The 26,886-nt window shown below is 42.2% G+C and overlaps 1 pseudogene across 1 annotated transcript in view; it reads left to right on the top strand.

The window, feature by feature from the left end:
* LOC147886436 (MADS-box protein SOC1 pseudogene) overlaps positions 1-21,881 on the top strand; it is a 29,590-nt pseudogene extending 7,709 nt beyond the window's left edge. Inside the window, exons 3-4 of the transcript XR_015543290.1 lie at positions 15,470-15,548; positions 21,807-21,881. The product of XR_015543290.1 is annotated as an MADS-box protein SOC1 pseudogene (transcript). The remainder of the gene's footprint in view (positions 1-15,469; positions 15,549-21,806) is intronic.
* The last annotated feature ends 5,005 nt before the right edge of the window (positions 21,882-26,886 follow it).

Raw genomic sequence — 26,886 nt, 5'->3', positions numbered from 1 at the left:
TATAGCTCTTGGATTTTATGGTGCCCAAACCCCTTTGTTTTTAGTATTCTCTATCAAGCCGCCCATCTCTCTTTCCGTCCCAAAAACATTAGACCATCTAGACAATCTGGCATAGATATTATAGAATAAGTGGAATGTGCAAAAGCTAGGCACACCTTGACTTAGATAGATAACCTACGTTATAGAAGAATAGAGCAATATTTAGAAAGATAAACTAATAATTTGGAATAGAGTCTACATCCAGCTAGTATATATGGTAGCCTCTTTTGCAAGCCAGACTTGTTAGAGGCGGATTGGTCTTGGATAGAGAGGCTATAGGTTTTACTAATTCCACTGATGATCGATAGTAAACTATTGATCCCACATCAAATCCTCCTAGTAAAGTTTGGAGCTACTCCTCTTTAGCTTGATGCTATCTTTCAGGTGGTCATGTGTTTTCAGAGATAGATAGAAAGGCTTCGCGAGACGACATTAAAACGGAGCAGACTACCTTGGTTTGTCTAGTCCTGGATTATGGCAACAGAGGGAGAGCAGAGGAAATGGTGCGCTCCAAAATGCAGATGGTGTATAAGCCTTAGACTCCACATGCATAGATTCTCGCCTTATTAGTAGAACCTAGAGGTCCCCTCAGTCCTGCTCACCTATCATAAGGCAAACAAGATCCACACATATATGACTTGGTTAGCACCCTATAAGCTATTGGTAAAGCTTAGCTTCTACAAAGATCATTGCTTGCAGATCTCAAAGGAGGGTCTCATCAATTCGTTGGGCTATGCTTGGATTGAACGCACATGCTTTGAGGATCTTGATAGGGCAATTTGGGGTGCACACAAAGGGCATTCTCTGTTAGGGATAGCTTTGCATCTAATGCAACATGCTCAAGGAAGCACTTCATACTTACTATGAGATGCCTTGGTACTATGAGATCAAAGGAACAGACAACTAGATCACTCTCAACTTTCCTACTCTGCTCCAACATGTGGGGACCTTCCTCTAGAGACAAAATCAAAAGGTCTTGATAGAGTGAGGGGACAAATATTTTGGTGAGCTTTTAGGGCTCTTCTTGAAACTTTTGGTGAGCTTTTACAATGTGACAGACTTGCCAACTTGTTAACACACATGAGTACTGGAGATATCCCCCCTCTACTCTTTGACTTAGGGAGACAAACAACGGGAGTGACAATGATGCTTGCCAAGCAACAAGCTATTTTTCAACGCTGACAGAGGAGGAGAACCTAACCACCACATTGTCCTATCGTTAATTTTTATCAACCTTGACAAGAGCCATTGTCCATTGAGATAATTTTTTATATCCTTAATTTTCCAACGGCCCTAATCCCCCAAATAGTTTACAAATTTAGACTATTATTATTTGTTATATGCATCCTTTTGCAGAGACACCATGGCATGTCTTGATACCGTCATGTCTCCCCTCTTTTCTTCTAAATTTCTTTTTATGGCTTGAGTGTGGATGCCCGCTTTAGTGACTCCACCCCTTAGTTTTTATCATTGTATCTAGTCTCATATACCCCTCACCACCATAATATAGTTGTACCCACCAAAAGAGGCTCCTCAACTACTCTGGCTTAAGTGTGGATGCCTACTTTAGTGACTCCACCCCTTAGTTTTTATCATTATATCTAGTTTTCTTCAGTCTCATAGACCCCTCACCACCATAATATAGTTGTACCCACCAAAAGAGGCTCCTCAACTACTCCCCAGTTCTATATCTATATTTATATCTTCCTTTGATATGTGATGTTTAGCTCTTGATTCTTTGTGTACCCTTGCACCAAGGTCAATTTTTTTTCTTACTAATGCAAGTGTCTTCGTATAGCCTACCTACCCCATCATGGCTTGTACTTGGATCAACTTTGGATGTATTTTCTTGGCTCATAGGCCCGTGAGGCCTTTTGAAAATCTCTCTCTCTCTCTCTCTCTCTCTCTCTCTCCAAGCCTTCAATGGACATTTGATGTATTTTTTGGTCTCATAGGCCTATTGAAGATGATGATCTCTCTCTCTCTCTCTCTCTCTCTCTCTTGCTCGTATCTGGAGGACAGACTAGTCTCACATGCCTTGAGGATTGCCATCGGACAGATGCGAGTCTCGTCCCACCAATTGAGGATAAAGGGAGGGACAACCACAGGCACACCTAGAGAGCAGGGGATCTGCAGATTATGCACATTGGCAAAGGTCGAGACAAAGGAGCATTTCCTATGTACCTGCCCTTACTATGAGAGCCGAGAACGGTTCTACTGCTGGCTGATTCACTTTCATGACTAGGTATGCGTTGGCCTCTATTTGATGGAGATGTGGCAACACGTAGAGACCCTACTTCACCAGATCAAATAGCAGGAGGTGACAGTGCCATGAGAGATAGAGGTGGATTCACTTTCATGACCAGGTATGCGTTGGTCTCTCAGATGTGGAGATACATGGAGACCCTACTGTGCTAGATCACACAATAGGAGGTGACAGTGCCATGAGAGACAGAGGTGGACCAAGCTCAACGACATGTCATATTTCTACGCATTCAAATCTACCCCGAGATAGTGTGGAGTAGAGGAGGGATTATCTGATATGAGGGTAGCATCGATCAGTGGGAAGAGAGAACGAGAAGCAGCGGAGCTAGAGATACAAGGACCACGCACGATGCAGAGACGGACCAAAGCATGCATGATGGAGGCCCAATCCATCCCAACGTTACTCATAGGGGACTGCCCAAGCCGAGGCGTCACTCTCGATATGGCCTACCAGATAAAGAGATCATAGAGACCACGTCCCCCACCACAGTAAGAGACGGCTTGACAAATATAAATACAAGATATCTTCATAGCTTACCGGAGTGCCAACAGGACAATTGGCTATGTATTTTTATTTTAATTTTGATTATGAGATTTCTGAGATTTAGTACTAGTTTTGAGCTTGAATTTAGCACAACTCTCAGCAAGGGCCTTAGCAAGCTTTAGCAAACCTTAGGTCACAGTGGCTTGTATGAGTTACCCTTGGTGTATTGTACTTTGTCTCATAATCATGTGAGGCCTTTCGAAGACGGTAATACCTCTCTCTCTCTCTCTCTCTCTCTCTCTCACACACACACACACACCGCCCCGCCCCCCCACCCACCCACCCACACCTTACTACTGCCATCTCCCTTGGTTGCATTTCTCCAAGATCTCTCTTTCATGCGCCATGGGCTTGTGAGCCACTGTTGGTGATTCACTAACCTGTATGGTGCTCGCACTCTTCCATAGGAGAGGTGATGTGCTTCAATAGCCAAGGGCCTCCGCAAAGAAGACCTTATTATGGCTTTTATAAGGAGTTTTATATCCAAGGGGGGGAGGTGATTGCAAGCACTCACACGAAGGCCTCAAGTCTATCAATCTTTAGCCCATCCAATGATTCTGTAATAGTTTGGGTGGCCCACATGAAATCTATATCGAGCTAGATGGCTCGACAACAAAAGGTTGCATGCTTTAACTAAGTATTTAATTTCTTCTTATTGAAAAGAAAGAAACTATGTACACTTAATGCTCAAAGGATTTACCTACAAATATAAGCAAAAATAACAATGTATTTACTATTTATGATATAAAAAGAGAGTGCAATCGCTAACATTAGCAAAACACAAGGGGCTGAGGTAAATCCAAAAGTAAACACTCGTGGCCGTGATCCTGGCCTTGCAGCCTTTGCAACAGTATTGCACCCAGCCAAACAGCTTGCTCGAACCAGATGGGGGGAGGAAATAACACCAGCAGCTCAAGCGGCCACGAACAGCAGCAGGAGCGGAAGAAAAGGAGGGGGGAAGGCCGTGGACCGTGGACGCAGGGAGACGGAGGGGCAGGGGGAAGAAAGAGCAACGGTGGTGGCCGGGGGAGGGGGAGGTGACGGGGGGAGGGAAGAGAAGGGCCCAGCAGGAGTTGTGAGCAAGGAGAGCATCTCTAGCGTGTGGAGCTTGACTGAGACCATTCAAGAGTTTCTTCTAGAAATGTTTCATCTGGCAAATTTTAGAAAGGCCTGGAAATGCCAGACAAAAGCATGCTTATTTAATAACATAATAAATACACATACAAATACAAACATGCGATATCGAAAGTCTACAATTTAAAGTTTATACGAAAGTCTACAATTTAAAGTTTATAGCCTATATAACGATGTTGGAAGTACCATAGGCACTATAGGTTCCTATTAGATTATAGTAAATACTAACTTGTGTAACTTTATATTCCATGATCATTGACACACACATCTCTCTCTCTCTCTCTCCCCCCCTCCCTCTCTCTCTCTCTCTCTCTCTCTCTCTCTCTAATACATTAGGTACTAGTTACTATTATATGTATAATGTGATAGATCAGTGTTAAGTACAGAACAAATTAGCTTTAAAGTCTTCTATATATATTGTTTTCCGTGTGAATAGACTTCTTTTAAGTATAAATGAAACAGAAATACATCATGCAAAGCATGAAAATTCGATTGTAAAATACCACTCACAAAGTCCGAACAAATGCAAAACTAAATAAAAACTGGGGCTGTGGCTGGAAGTAACATGTCAAACCTGTGATAGGTCTGAGAAAAGGACAGTCTCTCCACACTCTGAGCAAAACCGTCCTCTTGGTCGAAGCTGATCTAGAGTCCTGCATCCTAGACCAAATAGCCATGAGAGAGTGTACAGTATCTGCCAAAATGCAGGTCAAGGTAAGAGCTAGGTGAACTTGGCTGCCATCAATGGTCTCTGCACACCTAGATCTCTAAATTGTGCCAGGCAGTGATGCTCACTCCGATCTCTCAGCATGTGTCCACTGAAGCAGGCCTGTACTGAGAACAAGGGATGCCTGAAGTCTGCAAAACTGCACACCTTGGGGCCACACTGCTGAGTTAGTTCAAGAGGACTCCTGACACTCATAAGAGATCTGAGACCTAGTAAGGGAGAGCTAGGCCATGGAACATTAAGTAAGAAAGAAAGGAGAAAAGGAAAATCTGTGCAGCAGACTTGCAATCCCAGCCCAAGTGATCCTGGCCTGCTTGCACTCCCAAACGCAACTTGCTGAACAGACTCAGCAAAGCTCAAGAGCACCGAGTACAAGAGGGAGCTCCAAAAATACTCCTCCATTGATTTACTGCAATTGAGGGAGAGAAGGGTGAGGTAGCTACAGGGGCCGGGGGGACAGCAGGGAGGGATGGAGCATGACGGAGAAGAGTAGATATTCTCCCCAAGTGATCAAGTGATCAATGCAAAGCGATAGAAGTAGGAACACAAGTACGTAGAGGGTACCACATTGATTGCAAGGCATGAGGAGATGGCTGAGACTCTGAATGCTTGATGACACCACCGTTGAGCCGAGGCCCAGTATGGGTATGGCATCTCTGGATTGAGCACCCGCCAGTTTATGGAGTTTTAGCGTGGTGAGCTGGAGGCCTGGGGGTCAAAGGCAAGTCCCGCATGCCTGGGTCCGTCAGGGTCCTGGTATCTTCTCCGCTCTCTGAGTTTCATTTGGTCCAGAGAATCCACACTTGAGGTGGCACCGAATAAATAAGGTGGGGGGAGGGAGTTCTCCATGAGATGTCTGGTAGGTGTACGTGCCTCATATCTGGTAGGCGTGCATGCCTCACATTGCAAAGCCAGCTCTCAAAACAAAACAAAGTAGGTCCACACATGTGTTCCATTTGTAATTCACTATTGATGACTAGCTTGATATTGTAACTTCTGAAACAAGGTTTTAAAAAAAAGGAGCTCGTTACGAAGACTCAAGACAGAATACATAGGTGATAACTCAAATGCAGTGCTGAAGCTTGTTGCTTGGGCTCACTAGTTGTAGCATCCTCAATTGCTACTGTCAACTGATGCAGTAAGATGCTTTACCATATAGTACAGTGTTTCACTTTGGTCCTCATTTCGCCGAAAAGTTTCTCATTTTGATTCATCACGTTAGGGATAAGGAAGCTAACTTATTCTGGTCTCTAGCCCATAATCTATCTATGAATGCGGAAGCGTGTAGTAAACTGAGAGAAGACACATAAGCATCTGCTTGCATCTGTGGGTGTGAAAGAATATACGTGGGATTGGGTTGCCCCCCCCCCCCCCCCAAAAAAAAAAAAAGCAAAATCAAGAAAAAAAAAAGTATATTCACTGTTTGCCAATAGGCTGAATACAACTGTTTGCCAAATGGCTGAGAAAAGGACACTTAGATTATATACATACCTACCTCTCTCTCTCTCTCTCTCTCTCTCTATATATATATATATATATATATATATATATATATATATTGAGAGAGAGATAGAGAAAGGGGGGGGGGGGGGGGGCAGAAAATGAGAGTCACAATAGTAATGAACAAGGCAATAAAAGAGGGGTTCACTCACCAACAAAATAGTTCCCATATTCAAAGGGGAGATAAGCAAGATGCAAAAGACTAAAGGACAATCACGGTAAGCAGTCTAATGGCCAAGCCTATGGCACGACCTTAGAACAAAATGAGTGAATGGGCAGAAAGCACCACAGCAAGGTCCCCATCCTAAGCAGGTTTCAAGCCGAGGCATTCTATGGTGGACCACCTAGTCACAATGAGAGCAGTAGCAAAAGGGGAAATGGGTACAAACAATGCTCTATATTGCTGCCTTTAGACTTCAACAAGGCATTCGATATGATCCCTAGAGAGAGGTTTTGGGCACGAATAACAAAATTGGGGGTCCCTCAAGAATAAGGAGGCCACAATTCGACTTTAGGAAAAGGTATTGGCTGAACTAGCAAGGCCACTAGTAGACAACTCAAACTCAGGCAAAAAATTCACTATACAGGCATCAAGCAAGGTTGACCCCTCCCACCAACACTATTTGGGCTGCTCATTGATGAGCTAGACGATTGGCTGAGGATTGCAGCAGCAGAGCAGGGTCCTGACTTGCGGGCTACACACTCCTCCTATTGCTATATGCAGACGACGTGGTCCTATTTGTAAAGGATGAACATGGACTGTAGAGACACTTTTATGCTTTACATGAATGCTGCAGATTCTCCAGCATGCAAGCAGACATCACAAAGACCAAGGTTATGATCATTGGGAAAAGATGCATGCAACCCATTTCACATTTTCAAGAGAGGACTTGGAGACGGTACACTCAAAGTACATGGGCCTAGAATTCACAAATAACTATACATGGACATGTGGGGAGAGAAGGATCCTAGGGGGAATGAAGGCGGTGGTTTTCAGCCTACAAAGCAAATGCAAAAAGTGGACTTGTGTGTGGAGAGAAGGAATCCAAAAAGTATCACACCTGGAATTGGGAAATGTAAAAAAATATTTGTACATTACAGTAGTGCAGACAGTCGTTCTTTATGGATGCTACGCTTGGGCTCGAGGGCTTGCCAGAGGCTCATAGAAGAGTGTGCAGAGAGAGCAAAAAAGGTTTCAAATCGAAGAGCTGGGAATCAAAGTTCAAACTCCCTACCCCATCTTACTAGCTGAAACTACTAGAAGAGGAAGTTCTATGCCAACACATCAGTAGCAAAAATGCACAAGGACAAGCTCCCTCACAAAGCAATGGAAGCAAACAAACACAAGGGCAAGTACAAAACAGGAATAGAGTGGCTGGGATATTGGGCTATCGATGCATTAAACTCCCAGACACTGACACTGGCATCAGAGAAATGGTAACTAGTGTGTGGCATTTGTCCTCTACGTCCCGTGCTAGGCATAGTCTGCAAACTCAATCCTCTCATGGTACGTTTTTCCATCTACCAGTCTCTAGTTGGTTCGCAGGTGGCATATTAGTTTTGTTTTAAAGAGAGAGATGTTTTCATGGAGATAATCATGTCCAGTCTTGGACCGAGTGGACACGCTCGCAAGCATGTGTAGAAATGCAAACACATGAACGTATTGTTGTTGCTCAAAGGTACAACTCTTGGAAATTTTGCAGATATCAAGGCTGAACTGCAGCGTAATTTTGAAATATTTGATTTAAGGCTGCTCCATTATTATTTGGGCATCCAATTTGTGTAAAACGACAGGTTATTGGAGTCCAAATATATTGGAAAACTCTTGAAACAAATCAGATTTCAGAATTACAAGCCCATTTCCACTCCTATGGAGCCAAGGCTTAAGCTGTCCCATCATAATGCACGTAAACCGTGTGATTCCACTGTTTACATCCAGGCTGTAGGATGTCTCATTTACCTGTGTAATATCAGCCATATAATCAGTATGTAGTGTCCCCGTTGAGCAGGGTTATGCACAGCCCTAAGACTTCTCATTGGCAGGTTGTTGAAGCGCGTGTTCAGATATTTGCAAGGTGAACGGTCTCTTGGTTTGCTCTTCCCAAGGGGAGTGACTTCCTTTTACATGCTTACAATGATTCGGATTGGGTTGGTGACTTTGATACTTGGCAATCAACCAATGGAAACTGTGTCTTTCTTAGACACTCATGCATTCCTTGGTTAAGCAAGAAACAGTCTACAGTTGCTACTTCATCTTGTGAGGCTAAGTACATGGAAGGCTTCACAACTACAGTCGAGTGTATTTGGCTGAGGGGTTTGTTGGCCAATCTTCATGCATCATTGGAGGAGCCTATTCCAATTCTCACTGATAGTCAGAGTGCCATTGCCATGGCATAGAATCCTTGTGTTTCATGCTAATATATAAAACACATTATGCCTCTCTCTCTCTCTCTCTCCACACACACACTTACTTTATGAATGTCTGCATTCCCTGGCTAGTCAAAAAGGCATCAATCTTGGCATACCAAGCTCTAGGAGCTTGTTTAAAGCCATATAATGCTTTCTTCGAGTTGCATACCTTGTCCTCCATACAAAACAAATGGGCTGGGTAACATAAACTTCTCCTGAAGATCCCCATTTCAGAATGCACTTCTTACGTCCAACAGATGGATATTCCATCCATGAAATGCAGCCAATGCAACCACACATCTGACAGTGGTGAATCTATGCCTTTCTTCTTAGCATAGCCCTTTGCAACAAGACGAGCTTTTTACCTGTCTATAGAACGATTTGACTTATGTTTCAGCTTGTACACCCACTTAGTTCCAATTGCTTCTCACTGGAAGGTAAATCCACCTGCTGTTTTCTGAATGGAATCCAACTCCGCTTGCATGACCTTCATCCAATGCACATTGTCACACGCATCCTCAAAACAATCAGGCTCATCCGCCTCAGGTATCTTGCTAACCCAAGCTGATAGACAACAAGTAAACATGCTAAGCATCTCTAGTTCCCCTCCGTGTATGGCTTGGAAGGGGTGCAGAAAGCTTGTTGTCTTCAAGAGTGCGGAGCAGCCAACGAGAAACTATCTTTTCTTCTTGCATTATTGTACTTTCAGGTGCCACCGCATCTTCAATCTCTTGTTGAGTGACTAGATCAGCCATAGGCTGAACTGAGGCATCAACCACCGGGGTATCTTGCGGCAAATTCTGATTTTCTATAGGCAGGATTATAAAGCCTGTAGCCCTTGTTTTCATTCTTGTGGCCAACCAGAATGCATTTTTCTTACTTATCATCAAGCTTGGCTCTCAATTCTTGAGGCACGTGTGCATAGGCTATACACAGCCAAATGTACAGAAATAATCCACATCGGATCTTTGATCATACCAAGCTTGATGAGGTATCATCACATTGAGTGCTTTAGCGGGACACTTGTTCAAAATGTGATTGGAGCACATGATTGCTTCCATCCAAAATTTATGTGGCAGCTCTTTTTCCTTAAGCAGACATCTCCCCATCTCCATGAGTGACCTTATTTTCGTTCAGCCACTCCATTATGCCCGGGAGTGTATTGTACCGTGCACTGATGCTTAATACCTTTTTCAGCCAAAGGTTTTCTCAAAGCCTTGGAGATATACTCCCGCCCCTCGCTCTACCTCCCTTCCCCGCCTTCCCTACTGCTGCTCTACCTCCCTTCCCCGCCCCCCTCTCCTCCCTCCCCTCAGCCCCCTCCCTACCCTCTCTTCCCCGCCCCCTTTCCCTGCCTCCTCCCCGGCCTTTCCCCGCCCCTTCTTCTGCCGCCCCCCTTCCTCCGCCCCTACCCCCGCCCCTGCTCCGCCCTCCAAGCCCTACCTCTCTCAGCCCCTACCCCCGCCTCTACTCTCACCCCCTACCCCCTCCCCTACCCCGCCTCTACTCCACCCTCTACAGCCCCCTACAGCCCCCTCACCCCGCCTCTACTCCGCCCTCTACAGCCCCCTTTCTCAACCCCTACCCCCGCCTACCCTCAGCCCCTTCTCCTCTCCTCTTACCCCTCCCCGTTCACCCCCTCTTCCACCTCCTTTCCCCTGCCCCTATCCTCACCCCTCCACCCTCTTTCAGCCCTTCTCCTCCCCTCAGCTTCTCCATGCCTAGCTCAGCTCTCTCCCCTTCATGTCTCCTCTCTTCAGCCTCTTCCTTCTCCTTCCTTGCAGCATTTTAGTCAGACGGAGTTCAACTGTGTTCGCGTCGGCCTTTCCACCTCGATTGACGATGGCTCAACCTTCAGCCAATCCTCACCCGCTTCCACCGGCCGCAAAAACCATCATTTTCTCAAAAGACGAGTTATAGCAGCTCAAAAAAGATACAGAGCAAGAGAGCTCGACTTCGCTCTTTGCTCGCATCCATGGGTCCCACCCTTCCAAGTTACAGGCCAGGGACTGGATGCTCGCCGTTCTACCTAGAGACCTCGCAGGGCACTTCTTAGATATTCTGCTTGGGCGAGGTTACTTCCAGATTGTTTTTGACTCCTTGGAGGTAGCACATACAGTGCTTCAGTCTAGTCCGTCAGCACTGGGCTCTAGGGGGACTTTTCTGACCCCTTTTTCATTGGGGTTTGATCCTGTCGAGGAAGACAACCGGACGACATCACTCTTCATCAGATTTCCAGGCCTTCCTTAGGTGTACCATCGACTGCTACATTCCATTGGAGCCGCCTTTGGAGTGGTTACTGAGATCCCCCCTCTCCCTGAGATGCCTACTTCAGCAGCAGAGGCAGTTAGGTTCAATGTGATACCGCATGTTAGGGTCATTGTCTCAGACCCTAACATCTCCGATGACCACATTATGCTTCAACGTCCAGATGGCTCCTTCTTCAGACAGAGAGTCGAGATTGCAGGGAGATAGGATTAGTGTAGGATTTGCAGGATCCTTGGGCACTTTGCCAAATTGCCCAAGGAAAAAGAAAAGACCTAAAAGATCCACGAGTGCACCTCATAGCTTCACCCGACCTGGACCTTCGTCACGACCAGTTCCTATCGCTTCACGTGCTGCTAGACCAACGTCACATCCAGGATCATCAGCCTCTCGTCCTGGTACATCTACAACGCGGATAGGACAATTAGCACGTCATGCTTCGGTCGTCCCCCTTACCTCTGTCAGAACTGAAAATGAATTCCTGCAAAGGAGTACCTCTGGCACATGAGTGCGAAGGAGCCATGCGGAAGGAAGAGTGGAACCAATAACCCCCTTACCTCTGTCAGGTGTAGACAGAGGTGCAAGAAAAGAAGAGGGGTGCCGCTGCATGATCTCGGCATGAAACTACATGACCTCAGCATTGTTTTCAAGTAAGACACGGGTCTCTACAGAAAAGTTCTCCCTAGGTGAGCGCTCCTGTATCTGAACAGGGGCAGGAGTAGTCTCATCTACACATGGAACCAGGACAAGAATGTCTCATGCCTAAAGTTGCATATGCCTATACATGCACTGATTGACAGATTTTATGTGGATGATTGGGCTCTTGAAAGAGGTGGTACTGTTTGAATTGCAGCTGGGGTGTCCACTTCGGATCATTTTCCAGTGGTTTTGATGGTCTCAGATACCCATGTAGAATTAGGATTCCAGTTTCATTTTATGCAGAGGAGGGCCTTACAGAGACAGTGTTGAGGACCTGGGTATCTCATTTGCAAGATGGGCAGCTTTCTCCTTCAAACTTAGCCGCAGCCCTGCTGCCCTCCAGAGGGAGGAGCAGAAGAGGCTTACAGATGCTTGGATTCAAAAGCACCTTGCTGCAGCAAGGCTCAGCAGCAGTCACTTTTAGATCAGAGAGCAGAGTATGCCTTTCACACCAAAGAGTCATTTTGGACACAGAGGGAGGTAGGGTCAACAAGCAGTTCTTCTCTACTTTTGGCTCCAGACATAGTAGGGAGAGCGTCTCACAGCTTGTTGACTCAGGCGGAGTTCTTCAGACACATGCAGATTTCATCTTCCAGATTGCCACCGATTTCTATGCATACCTGCTTATAGCAGATCCACACACTCAGGCCGCAGATGATGCTAGAGTGGTTATTTGGCGACACTTACCTGGGTTGGTGACAGGGGATATGACTGTTTCACTTGATGCACCCTTCACCAACGTAGAGTTCAGGACTGCTCTCTTTGCCCTTCACAAGGGCAAGTGTCCTAGTTCAGATGGACTTACCCCCTTATTTTTTATTACTTTTTGGGATCAGATTACTCTTGCTTAATGATTGGGAATTGCTGAAGAGGCCCTTGCCATTATCGTTGGCATGACTACAGATTCAACCCTCCCACATATTCAGCGTGTGGATACAGCATTTGTTGCATGGAACTTCCTCAAGGACATGTACGAGATGAACAATGATGTGACGATTCTAGACTCCATACAAAATTGTGTAGCATGCACACGGATGAGGGGGATCCTCCATGGCTAAATCAAATGCCCTAAACTTGTCTACCCCTCCATTAAGATACACTACCATATCACTATTGTATCATCTGCAAACTCTGCATCAAGAAGCTCCTCCAAAGGTGTGATGCCATGAATGCCCGTGTTTGTCTCTTAGAAAACTGCTCATGGCCTTTGCAATAAATAGAAATAGTAGAGGATCCAAGGGACATGCTATATGAAATCTGTCCCCTTGTGCTCCCTTGACTAAAACTTGGCCATGAGCTAAGGAGTAGAGTGTTGACACCACTTACTATCCACTGTCTCAGGAAGTCCATGATGTCCAGAGTCCCTCAAGAAACTCCCAATCCACCTATCAAAGAAGCAATAAATCCTACTGACAGAACTGTGCCAACGTTGTGGTCTCCCAAGAAGCAAAACCCATGAATCCTCTTGGCAGAATTGTGCCAAAGGTGTGGTCTCCCAAGAAGTAAACATGATAACTAAAATGCTCTGATACCGTGCAAAGCTTGTCTAGGTTGTCTTAGCTAGGATCTTGTAAGCAGACTCAAGCAAGGTAATGGCTCTCTGTTGCCCTTAGGAATGAGGTGAATCAGCCCCTTTGAAAGTTTGTTCATATCCCCAATCTCCATGACATTCTGAAAAGCTATGAAGCTCATAATCTCCCAATGAGACTAAAGGGTCGATGGTACACCATCCTCTCCTGGACACTTGCCTTTCGGTACAGCTATAATCACTCTCTCGAGCTTGTTGGTAATGGCCTCATAAGACCAGTCCTCATCTCCTCCGTAAGCACTTTCCTCGTAGTCCTCCAAACCTCCTCCCTGGCTGCCAAGTATCCGCTATGTGTCGTGAAGTAGTGCTGAGCAGCAATCTATAAAAGTCAGTGGCCATATGCCCCACAGCCTGTGGGTAGCCCCAATGGTCTCATCTGGCATCCCTTGAATGCTTGGGGCCTGTAGTCTGAAAGAAGTCTCTAGTAAATTGGCCTCCGCTATGAGACCAGAATGCAATGCTAGCATGACATCTGTACTCTAATCTAGCCTCCCACATGGGCTGAATCTCTGCTCTGGCATCTGCATCCTCTCCGCCACCCAAGGACTCCCTAGCGCCTTCTCATCTAATCTCGATCGGGCTACCAAGCTCGCACGAGAGACCCTCTCTCTTTCCAGCCTCACGATAAAGGAGTGCATTGATCTATCCAATGGGCACCTCAACCTAGGTGGTATTGACTTGGATGAAAAGTGGGGCCCCCGGTTATTCTAGATTCTCCAAACTCATAACTCTTCATCGAGCCAAAGATCGGAGTACTGTAAACTTCTTTTTTTAGGCTCGATGATCGGAGTACTGTAAACTTCTTTTTTTAGTGTCTATATGCTTTGGTTTAAGGAGATGAAGGATTACAGTATCAAAATGTGTGTGCTTCTAGAAGACAAGGCTAGATAAGGTGAGTGAATTATGTAGCTGCAAAGTGAGTATCATTAAAGCCAGTCTAGAGCATGGGGCAGGATGCTCTTATTCAGGGCTATTCTGACTCTAACAGGGCAACAGATAACAAATAATAGGTAATCTAGTCCAGGCTATGCCATCCATAGTTGAAGCTACAGTCAGTTGGAAATGTAGCTAATCTCCTGCCACTTGTCCCCCACCCAAAGCTGGGCACATTGGCATGTATCAGGCATCTAAAGAAGACTTTGTTGAGTCAAAAGTCAGTCGTCATTCTGACACCTACAATGACTCATAAAAAAGTGTGATTTACGGTTGCTGCCAATGATAAATCACCATACTGTTTTTCTGTGACTATCGTTTGTAAAATAACAAGCTCAGTTACCTTATGAGCCTTTCTTTTAAATCAAGGAGCTCAAAAAATCGCCCTTCCAATTAGGCCTGCCTATGATCATTGGAATTCATTCATAGTTCTTCTATCTCGTTTTAGATATTTGACTGATTGTTTTTCTTTTTAAAACTTTGTTACTACCTTGAAAATGTGATTTATTTTGCATTGCCGGACTTAGACAGTGGATAAAAGTGTATGCTACACCACTGCCACTCAGCACATGGAAGCTCATGCACTCAATAAAGCGCACACAAAAAACCATTACAGGTCTTCAATAAATGGACTGCTACAGTACAACACGTCAAGGAATAGAAAGGAGGAGGAAAGGGGGGAGGGGGAAGGTCTGTACCAATTTAGTTGTTTGATCCTAGAGGCCTTCCTTGTTCTAACTCTTTGTTCATTAATTATTTGTCCATAATTATGCTTGGGAGTGTGAGTGCATTGCACGTACCTGGACTACAAAACAAACGTACAGTAGAGCCCTATAAAATAAGGAAGAGCGTTTCTGCCAGCCCATGGAGCCTGAAACTCAATCAAGTGAGTTCAAAAATGACATTAGTGTTCATCCCTTGTGAATAGAAAAATAAAAAGAGTAGAAATAGGATGGCTTGTACAATGCTGTGGTAACGTAGCAAAAAGTAGATCCTGTTTCACAGAGGAATACACTTTTGCAACTCCAGCAATCGTTGCTCTTTAAAGAATGTTCAAGAATATTGATCTTTTAAATACAAGCTTGGAAATGTTTCAATTTTGCAATAGCTCGTTGCTTGACCTAAAAATGTGTGATAGTCTTGGATTGGGGCATTCGACTTCAAATAATTTGGTCTTACAACGATTCAAGGTCGGACACGGTCGTTTCAATAAACTCAAATCTCCATATCACGGTTCCGTTAGTTACAGCCAACTTTGCCATTTATAAGTGTTTCTTTTGATAAAAAAAGATATTACTTTCACCTGAAAGCTTATAGGGATGCTCTGTTAGTTCTGACAAAATGGAAAGCTTTTTCTTGCGAACAGCATGCCAGAGATCGTGGCGAGGTACTGTCATTATCACGGGGAATCCAAATCATCAAGCTCAGTGAGCGATGAGAACGAGGTTAGTGTTTTGAACCGATTCAGAATTTTCACTGTACACACATAAACAAAGAAGAAAGGCAGTGTCCGCAGTGCGTACAACAAAAGAGATACTGGTTGGGCGATTAAGGGAAAGCAATAATTGTTGACAGGATCCTCACAAGGAGAGACCTTTGTGAGGCTTAAAACGGACGGATTGTCGCAGCGATCTGTGTGCGGCGATCCTTCCGAGAGGCCGAATGAAGCGACGTTAGGTTGTAGTCGATCCTGTGGCTGTTGCATCTTTTGTTTCTGTTTCGCTTCATGCCTCTTAAAGGAGACGAGTTTCCCCTCCAGATCATTTAGTCCACCTGGGAGGAAAATGACAGTCCCAAATGGCATTGTTGTAGCCTATTGTTTCCTTACATGATTGCCCAACTATCTAGAGCACCTTTCCCCTGATTAGAGCACACCTTGCAATTTCGGGAAAGATCGACTTCAAATCAAGGCCATTCGGCTTTTACGAGTTACCCCTCTTCCCAAGGAAGCCTCCCGGACTGACACCACATTTCTACAAATTCTGGTCTGCAAGCACGAGAAGGGTTGAGACTCTAGGAAACAAGGTGAATGATATTCAATCATTCATAAGGCCTGCCCTGCCCAAGATCAACAAAGTAAACAAAAAGGAATCCACTGAAAATGGTGTGATGGAAGAGGAGATAAAGGGGGGGGAGAGTGAGAGAGAGAGAGAACAGGGGATGTAAGAAGACTTGAGGAGATAAAGAAGGGAAGAGAGAGAGAGAGAGAGAGAGAGAAAGTCAACCACTTTAAAGTCTTGCATTGAAGAAGAGCCAATCGGAAAAATGCACTTCCAAAAATTCAAGAAATGCCTAATTTTTGCTTTGCCAAAATCTCATCGTTGCTAAGGCTACCTTAAGGGCAGACCAAAAACTGGCAGGTCTACAGGTACAGGCACCGGAAATCATCGTTGCTAAGGCTACCTTAAGGGCAGACAAAAAACTGGCAGGTCTACAGGTACAGGCACTGGAAATCATCGTTCAAACAATCAATGTTGTGGTTTTTGGCCTGCCATATATGATGCCTGCGTAAAGCCGATGGCATTTGAGAAAGCTCATTTTTTTAAGGGATTGGCACCACGTGGAGCCACATCAACGCTTCAAATCCTCTCTCTGTTTCTCCCTCTCTCATTGCTAATTTCTTCGGATTTTTCCCTTCAAATCCTCTCTCTCTCTCTCTTTCTCCCTCTCTCCCTCTCTCTCTCTCTCTCTCTCTCTCTCTCAACTTTCTGTCCCCTTTTCCATGCTGCACATTCAATTCGTCTTCTTCTTCGATCTCAGGCAGGCCTTATGAATGATATTCATCTTGTTTTTTCCCAAATCCAATTTGAAACCCACTGTCGTGGTGTGAACAACCTCGCCCAGTCATTCCTTGGTTTAGTCACTAGTGCCTTTGCCCATCAAATTACCTTTGAAATTTTCCCAGTAACATAAACTCTAAGAGTTTTGAAAATCACTTAGTATTACCCATTAAGAAGTCCCAAAAAGACCTAATTTAAAGGTGGTTTATTATTTTTTCTTTTCAAAATTATTAGCTCAAGTGTCTACCAAATCTCAAGCCTTGGCACAGGCTACCTAAACCACTTGCCTCTTGTTCACCATGAACTCAATTTGAAAGGTGGAAAAAGAAAGGTTACACTCAAAAGGTGGGAAATTAAGGTTACAAGTCTATGCACACAAAAATCAAAAGAAAGCCTTGCACCACAAAAAGAAACCAACCAAAAATAACCATGTGGCATTGCCACATACTCCAATTCTTAAGGTGACCTTAGTAAACCTTCCTTTTCAAGGCAATGTTAGACAATAGGGAATGCCTACATAAGATAAAGTGGGTAGTTATGCCAATTTACAAGGTTGCTATCTATGGTTATGGTTCAGCAAATGTGTTGAGCATGAGGCCTTACAAAGAGGTCACATTCCATGCATGCTAAGGTAAGGACTGCATGTTTCTATTGAATCAAGCATTATTCTATTTTTGGAAGTGCAAAAATAAAAGATTCAATTAGGGATCATTCACCTTGCTTTGCAAATCCTCCTGGCCATGCGCCCACATTATTTGATTGTAATGAAATATCTCTTAACAATGCTAAGGTATTTCTAACTCCTTCCATCGCTCTACTGTTTAGATGCTCCAATGCTTGTAGCACTATGTTTAAGACAATCAAACGTGTACCTTTGATATGACACATTTCCCACCATTTCAATATAAGGACAAAGTAGTGAGGCAATTAGGGTTCCTTTTTGCAATTTGGCCATAAACTCAAACAAAAAACATTGGTTTGTCAGAGTAGCTAGTCCCTGCTATGTGTGATGGAGTTTATGGTTTCAACCTTATGAATGACTATCGTGAGATTGAAACTACACTATGTGTTGTGTTTTTAAAGGATGAGTTTGGGCGTGTTCTTGGATTCATCTACATATATATTGGTTTCTATTTACTCAAATGTTGTAAAAGGTGCATTGGGTATTTCAAACTCCATATATTGACAACAAGATGTTTACCTTCTTTGATCTGTTGGGAATATTTTGTAGTACATGAATTGAAAGAGGAATCCACCTCTATGGAAAATAGGAGGGATGTTTGCTTGTTAGGAACCTTTTTCTCCCCTTTTCTAAATTAGGGCATTATGGTCCATTATATGATACCAAACGATGAAAATTGAAAGAATAACCTTGGAGGGATTGCTTGAGACATGTAAATTAACATCAATAAGAAAGTACTCATCTCTCTCCACCTTCTCCATTGTGCATAACCTACAAATCTATTGCTCTCTAGATGTTCCTGGGGTCTGATAATCATGCCATCCTCAGATACTTTTTGGAAGTAATCATGATAGAACTAAATCTTGGTAGGAAACTCCTAGTGTCTTGATATATGGAGCTAGAGTAGATCTAGTACTATGATGTAGTTGATCACATCCCATGGAATCTGAGAAGGCAAGGCATCCCAATTGTATTAAAAAGGTGGGATTTGATCCATTGGAATGCCTTGATGGGAAAAACATCTAGATATACGTGCATATTAAGCTATGCTAATCCCCCTCTTTGTTGGTTGCTAGAGCCAATCTTAGTAATGTCCAATTGGGCAAGAGCCAAGCAAAAATGATATTGATTTGGAGTGGCATCATGGCAAACTTTACCTACTCTATTTGATGAGAGAATGAGCGCTTGCTTGAACCATAATCACATGTAGCCTCTCAAATCTCCTCCAATCAAGAGTTCACTCCCCCAAAAGGGTGATCCATATTGTTGTCAGCCATCCCAAGGTATCAACCAACTAGCCCTTCATTGAAGGATCCTAAAGTGTACAGATACCACTCGCTATAGTGAAGCCAAAGATCCTTCACCTCTCGTAAGCCATGTTTTGGCTGCATGGGCCATTGTGAGCATGAGCAAGGTCTGATCATCTTAAAGGGAGATCAATAGCTCATGAAATATGTCTGCATCATCTCAAAGGGAGGTTGATAGCCAATGAGACAGGTGGCCCTCATAGATTGCATCAAGGGCATGATCAAAGTGTATTCGAACGTGGGTAGTTGCATGGGATTAGGTCCTGTGTTTGATGTAGCCATCAAGATGGAAAATGCTAGATAATAATGTTTGGCTTGTCCCTAATTTTTCCTCTCTCTTCCACCCCCTATTATAATGTGGTTTACAGATGGCATAAAGGCTGGGGGCCCATCAAGTAGTCCTTTATACTTTCTCCTACCCCCTGTGGAAAACAAGTGAGTCCTCTAGATAACGTTCATCATTGAGGACCATTATAGATGATCAAGTCATGTACTACCTCCATCTCCAATATGTACTTCCCATACCCCGTCACCCGTGGTGTATCATCCAAGTGCCTCATTGTTCTAAAGCTCTACGAGGTCCACCTCTAATATTGTGAGGGGGTGAGATCCAAAATCTACTACCTATCATCTCCCCGTGCATCCATTGAAGTCTCCTAGGAGGAAGGTCTCCTACTACTTGGAGAACTCAAGGGTATCATCATGTACCATGATCATGTACGTACATGCTGAAGGTGCATGTACGATACACTACTCTGATAATGAAGAGGCCAGTACAAATGACAAGGTATAGAAACCTATCAAACCTGTATGCTCAACTATCATGAGATGAAGCCCGTCTGATGTGTGCATTGCTAAACATCCATTGGCATAGGATGTAGCATCTATCAAAAACTCGTCAACAAGGAGCTGAGATGATAAAGGTCTAGAAGCCTGAAATACAACTGAAAAATCATAAGATATCCCTGAGGTATATGCGATGTCAAGTGCTAATGTCGAGACCAATCTATAATCTTGGATCCAACCACAATCTGCATCAAGTATGGACTATATACGATAGGGATAAGTGCATGCTGAAACATTGAGGTTCCCTAGGTTGCGATGTGGCTAAACCTGATGATGTCCACTGCACTAAAGCAAGACTGAACTGATTCAAAAATATCCTCATGCTACAGAATGATCTGCTGATCTGAGGTGGTCATACTTGGATCCAAGGGTGGTGCAATGTGGCATGACTGAGCCGATGCTAGAGTATCATGAACACGGATTTGCTGATCTGTATTGCTGATGGAAAATGTGTCCAAAGATATAATGTGCTCTGTGTCACAGGTGAAGGCATCGGTGATGGATGCTGGAATGGAATTACCTGAAGAGCCTATGGCATGTATCTTTGTATGCTGATGGAGATGTGAGTGCCTCGTACTGAGGACGGACTTGTTGTTGAAAGATTGTATGATCATAATTGAACTCTTGTTGCGTATCTGCATCTGGTGTGATAGTAAATGGAGTCGGATCCATGCATGAATGTGATGGTTGTACATCACTAAAATTGGACTGTGTTGATGTAGATGGAACTGCCTCGTGCTGAGGGCTTACAATAGGCAAATCCATTCTAACACATGGTGAATTTATGTCCAATCTCTCGAGACCAATGATCAAGTCGGCATCATATATCGGTACATACCCTGTGGCAATGAATGGTCGAAGTAAGTTCTCTTTCCACTTACACATTTTATCTGGACTCATCATGACTGGTATATCATCAATTGTGTGATGTGAATACCTCCATGCTGGAGGCAGCCTAGTGCTCTGGGCTAGAGGCTTACCCGTGTACCAACAAGAGTGTCTAGTTCCTATGGTGCCACTGCGTGCATGGAGGTTGGCTATGGGAGCTTGGATCTCGTAGAGCTTGTAGCAGGCATTCGTTGTCACTATTTTGGATGGTCTTCTGAGCGTGGGAAACTTTTCATGGTTGTCCATTTATAGAGTCATCTGTGGAGTCGGGCTGCTCATTAGGCATCATTGAAACTGTAGCAGGTTGAGGTGCCTAGTTGTTGAGGCGCTTGATGAACTCGTCCATGGTGCTTGCAACCGAGTCTAAGTTATTGGAGTTGAGAGGGTGCAGTTGTCGTTTGGGCTTTGCTTGCCATTGATGAAGGTGCTGATGCTTGGCTTAGCTTGTGAAGGGGGCCATTGAGGCCGTGTTGGAGTCAAAAGCTCGTTGAAGGTCACCTTGTTGAATATAGCAAAGGTCGTAGATGTCGTGGGTGGTCGTGAGCCGTTTGGTCCTTGTGTCATATGTGGAGGCCCTGCTCCATTCATTTTGCATGCTGGCGCTTGGTGGAGGCTGGCTTTGCTGCTGTGAGCTCAATCTTTTTGTCCCGTTAGGAGTGTCATGTTGGAGTAGGCCATTTGCAAGGCTGAAGCTTTGCTTGGAGTTTGATGAAGTGGAGAGAGAGAGAGAGAGAGAGAGAGAGAGAGAGGACTGTACACGATCTAGCTACCTGTACACTAAGTTGTATTGAACATAAACATGAAGGGGAGAGGAAATAGGGGTTTATACATGGCATGTGTCCTTGTATTTGAACATTTGGCTCCAATTGCTAGTGAAAGAGATTGTATTGAAGTAATGTGAATGGGAAAAAAATGAAAGATTTTTTTCAATATACACTGATAGTTGGGAGCACATTGTTACGTTGGGTGTATTTTTATTTGTGGATGGGGTGAGTTTGATTCATGGGTATGTATTGTATGCATATTGTGTGCATGTGTGTGTGCTTAGGCATGTACATGGGCTTGCAGGGATGAGAGAATTCATGCATTTTCCAAATTTGTTTTGGACGATTACTTTATAGCTTATAACTATGAAAATATTTAATGCATGCTAGCTTTCAAGAGGCATTGATTCCCTTGTCTTATTTTGCATTGCATAAGGATGAGGTCAGAAGATTGATGAAGGGAATCCATGAGCTAGAACAAAGACAAAGGTACAAGTCAAACTTTTTGTAGGTTTTTTTTTTTTTTGAAATTGTATCTTGAAAATAAACATTGTTTTAATCATGATAAATTCTTTTCAAACCCAAATGGAAGCTTGTGCTTTAGTACTTATGAGATTGCAAGTGTAGCTTTGTGCACTAAATTATTTTGTTTTAAAGTTAATTTAATCTGTAAGATTTGATATATTCTAGCCTTATGAAGTATGCATGTGTGTGTTTTTTAAATGTATGCATGTATGTGAATAGCGCAAAGTTTTATAGCTATAAAAAATTGTTTTGAATTTGTATCTTGTAGACGAAGATTTTTTCTTATCATGATCTATTTGTCTTTAGCTACAATTGTATCCTTCTGGTTGTCTTATGACTTAATAAGTGAGCATATATACATATATATTGCATTACATTACTAATGGAATTATTCTTACATTATTAATCCTTTGGTTGGAATTATTCTTCTAGTACACATTTTTTTATCAAGGGGTGATGCTCAGCAACTCTTTTTTAGGCACCTTTGTGGTGAGGATCTTTATGGTCTATCATTGCATCAACTAGTAACTTTGGAAGAAGAAATTCAAGCAAGCTTGACTACCACAAAGAAAAATCTTGTAAGATTCAAATTCAAGAAAATGTGTATCTGTGATGGCCTTGGTTGTGATTTCGTGTAATAATTATTATTCTTCTAGTTTAAAAGTATTTTGATTGAGGATATTAATATGTTGGTGATTGCATAGCATGAACAGAGTGCTCAACAACTTGGTTCTATAAGTGATAAGGTATTCACTTTACAAAACACACTACCCTTACAACCTTCTAGATACATATGCACTATACTCTCAAAGTATTAATTTAAACATTTAATGGCTTTCATTTTTGAATGTTTTTGAGTAGCTCATGTTGTATGTAATTACTCCTAAAGTGTATTTATGCTTGTAGGGGAATTATTATTAGTCAATAATATATTTAGTGTGACTACTATTAAACTATACAATTGCTATTACATGGAAAGTTTTCCTTTAACTTAATTGTTATTGTGTGCTTAGGTTGAACAAGTACGACAAAAATCATTGGAAAACTCATCGATACTCTCTAGAATAGTTATGGAGTGCCAAAACCAACAGAAGGATAAGTGTCCCTTGAAATTTTCATGTGTTGCAAATGCACACGAAAGGTACTCTATGTGAAAAATATGCACCCAATATTTTCTATGATTAATCTCCAAGTAGCCCAACAATGCATGATCTTTGAAAGTCCACAAAATGTTAAAATTAATGAAATGTTATTGCTTTGAATTTTATTTGTTGTTTGCACAAGTTATTACTATTTCTATTTTTTTCCTCCTTTCTAATTGAAACCATTACATTTTAACTCACAAAATCATAGAAATAAAAACAATTAATGTGGAAATGCAAGGTAAGTTTTATTTTCTCTTATATTCCATTTTTTGGGGGATGTATCTTGTAGTCCTTATTTATATTTAAATGTATAGGGAAAACTCATGCGTGGAAGTTGGTCCACTTCACGAAGTAGGGAGATCCATTGTGCTACAAGACCTCAACAGATCGCCAGGTGAATCCTTGATTTGAAAGAAAGTGCGATTGTATATCAAAAATGTTGTTTATATCTCTCTTCGACCTATCTAGTTTAGTTTTTTATAGATTGGTATATTTAATCTTGTAGTTCTTTGTGTTATGGTCAACATGCATTATATTTTGTCAAAGATGTAATGTGTTCTTACATTGTTCATTCATGGAGCTCTGTGCCATCTAGAAGGCATGCATTTGAATACAATTTCTAGCATGATTTATGGAAATAGTTCTAAATAGAATGCATATTAATTCATGTAATGTCTCACAATCATAAGTAGTTTTTTCATTGCAAGATGATAGATTCTATACCTATAAAGTAGTCCATCATTTAAAGTTAACTTGAACTTTAATATAAATCCCTAGGTGATATGTGTGGTCATAATGCCATTGGGGTTAATGATCTATAGCAGTGCCAACTAATACTATAACAATGCTAACCCAAGGGAGACCTGAGAACACAACTAGGCTAAGTTATGAGGGTGATTGAGGTAATAGGGCATGTGGTGTTTTGTCCTCCCCTATCCATCCACCCTCATCTCTATGTTATTGTCCAAGAAATTTCCCTTTGCTCAATCCTCCTCCACCAACATTGTGATTTCATCATTTGCTCACATATTCCTATCCCTCATGCAGTGGTACTTCTACACTTTATATAGAAGTATACCTACTCTAGATATGCCCTCTTCTATAGGACATATATTTCAATCTTTGTCACACTTCTCTTGTCACCCACTCTAACTCATCTATGCAAAATGTACTATGAACTCATTGTGCACACATCACCACATCAATGGGCATAGAAGTGAACAAACACGTTCCTTATCCAACAATATGATATTTGTATTTCATAAAGGGGCAAATATAATGGGACTTCACTCATACACTATGCACACATGAGAGAGACAGAGAGAGTTCCTCCCTCAATATCTATCACTAATCCATCCCCAGCTGCCTCTACACTTCCCCCCCCCTTTGTTCACTATCTATTTTCTCATCCTTGGTCATGCCCTAGTCCTTGTGTGAATCGTGTTTTCTTATCCTTAACTAAACACTTTCCTATGCAATAATTACTTTCCATCTACCTTTGTAGTCAATCTTGGCCTGGTGCTGTACTTTAGCCTTTGGTTGCGGTTCATTTTTCAATTGTATTTGGGAACCTTTTGTTGCAATTCACCCTTTGGTTGTGATTATGGACCTTTTCTTTGGATTTGGAGGGTCAATATTATCCTAATTTCTTGCTATAGCCATGTTCTTATAGTCTAGATTATTTGTTTCTATTGCATCTATTTCTTCTTTGCACATTCAGACCATCATGAGACTTGAGGAGTGGATTTTTTGAGCAAAAGGTTGTAGAATCTGTTGGGTTCAAACTCTGTGACTTTACACATCTTGTAATACTACTAACTAGTCCTTGTAGAGAGTTTGAAACACAAAAATTTTCCTTTCGTTCGTTGTCCTATTCATGTTCATTGTCTTGATCATGTTCACTATTGTGTCTACTAGTAGCTTCATCTGTCTTAAGGTTGGCCCAAATGGCCCTTTTTTATATTTCATCTATTCTTAGAGGTACATTGAGTAGATTGCATAGACAAGCACTTTGTTTCTATCTCTACTTCACGTGTAATGTTCGAGCCCTCCTCTAGTGTTGTGGGAGTAGAGTTGATGAATGCTAGAATCTAATATATACCATACCAAATTTGATTTAGTTAGATCCAATATGCCATATGAATTGTGTATGATTCAATGCATAAATTTGTGAATTGTTCGACTTGGTGAGCCTCAACATGTTAATAGTATAATGATGTGAAAGTGCATGATGGAAAGACAAAAAACAACTTGCTTTTTGATGGATGATCAAAGAGTAGTGCAAGCCATGGTCAAGTTTATGAATTGCCTATGAAAATATGCAATAAAAAATTGAAGATTGTCCTAAAAGTTCATGAAAGTGAGGTGGTCAAAGGTCCAAATTTAGAAAGAGTGTTAAACACTATGGAATAGAATTTCAAACTTGGAGCTTCTCTTCATTTTGCAAAGCAGCTTTGAGTTTAATTAGAATAAGAGATTTGGTAGCTACATTTGGAGTAACATGGATTGTGTTTTTTAGTCGTATAGTTGTGCTCACTAGTTTGGAAAGAAAGTTGCAGTTGATCATGTTAGCTTGTCTTGACTTACATTTTCCTCAATCCTTGATCTAGCTTGAAGGGTCCTTCGGTTCCAAGCTACCCAACCATGAGTTGCCTCTCGATGCAATTTTGGAATTTTGATGTCTACCTTACATCTAGGTGTTGTGAGCACTCTTATAACGTGTTCCAATGCTAGGTTGCCTCCACATCCCTTATGTGGTATAGCCTATATTAGAAATCCTTGTGCACCTTTAGATAATTCATATGTTCCTAAATTGTATCAAGTTTTGATTGCATGATGATTGCTTTAATGTAGAGTAATATGTTCTCTTGTGAAAACTTTCTTTACTCTTATCTTTTTGTATTTTCTTTAATTATGGATTTGGGTGCAATGGATTGTATAATAAACCAGTCCCTACAATGGAAAATCCATTATAATCTTTTCTAGCTCAAGAGTCTATTGTTATGTACTTTTATATCTTACTTCATCGTGCTATCAAGTCAATTGGTCCCTCTTGGCTAAACCAAAAAATTTGAAATCAAATCTTTTGTGTACTTGATTACTTCAATCAGGACCATTTTTTTGGGTTGGGGGCTGCACAGAATTTACTAGAAAATTCATGGAGGCCCTCTATTATTTGCTGTTATAAAGCAATTGTATTGTCAATTGTGTATTGTGCCATATATTCACTTCAATATAGTGTTATCCATGTTTTTTTGAGAGAGAATTGGTATTGTAATGGGTCTACCTCTTCACTAACTTCCTTTTCTATCCATTTTTTCCCCATCATTGAACCTTTAGCTTTTGTTGGTGCTTGTATATGCTTCTTTCTAATGCTTTGGGGGCCCTTACAAGCATCCTATTTGAGATGATCACTATATCTAGATCTACCTCTTGGTCCCTATAAGTCTTGAAGTATAAGTGAGCATCTAAATGTGTCATCATCAATTAGATGAGATCTTCTTGTTGATGGTGTGCATTTACAGTGTCAAAACTTTAACTTGTTGGATTTGACATGGCCTTGCGAAGCTCAAGCATCTTCTTCTTAGACATGGGAAACTTGTATGAGCCTGCATAATATGATTCCTTCCTCAATCTACCACTAGGGCTCTTCTTACATCACGTATGAATCATTCTTTTTGCAATTATTCAAGGGAGTTTTCATTCTTTTATATATATATTATTGCTATGCCACTTCTAATACCCTTGTTATCTCTTTGACTTCAACTTAAAAATCTATCCTCAAGACTTCAATCTCAATTGTCAACTCATTTACATTCTTCTATTACAGTACTACCTTTAATTTTT

Source organism: Dipteris shenzhenensis, chromosome 24, assembly GCF_047967505.1.
Source record: "Dipteris shenzhenensis isolate YYH24624 ecotype China chromosome 24, Dip_SZ_1.0, whole genome shotgun sequence".
Classification (NCBI taxonomy): Eukaryota; Viridiplantae; Streptophyta; class Polypodiopsida; order Gleicheniales; family Dipteridaceae; genus Dipteris; species Dipteris shenzhenensis.
Note: the sequence above shows the minus strand (reverse complement) of the source record. Positions and strands in the feature narration are given on the sequence as shown.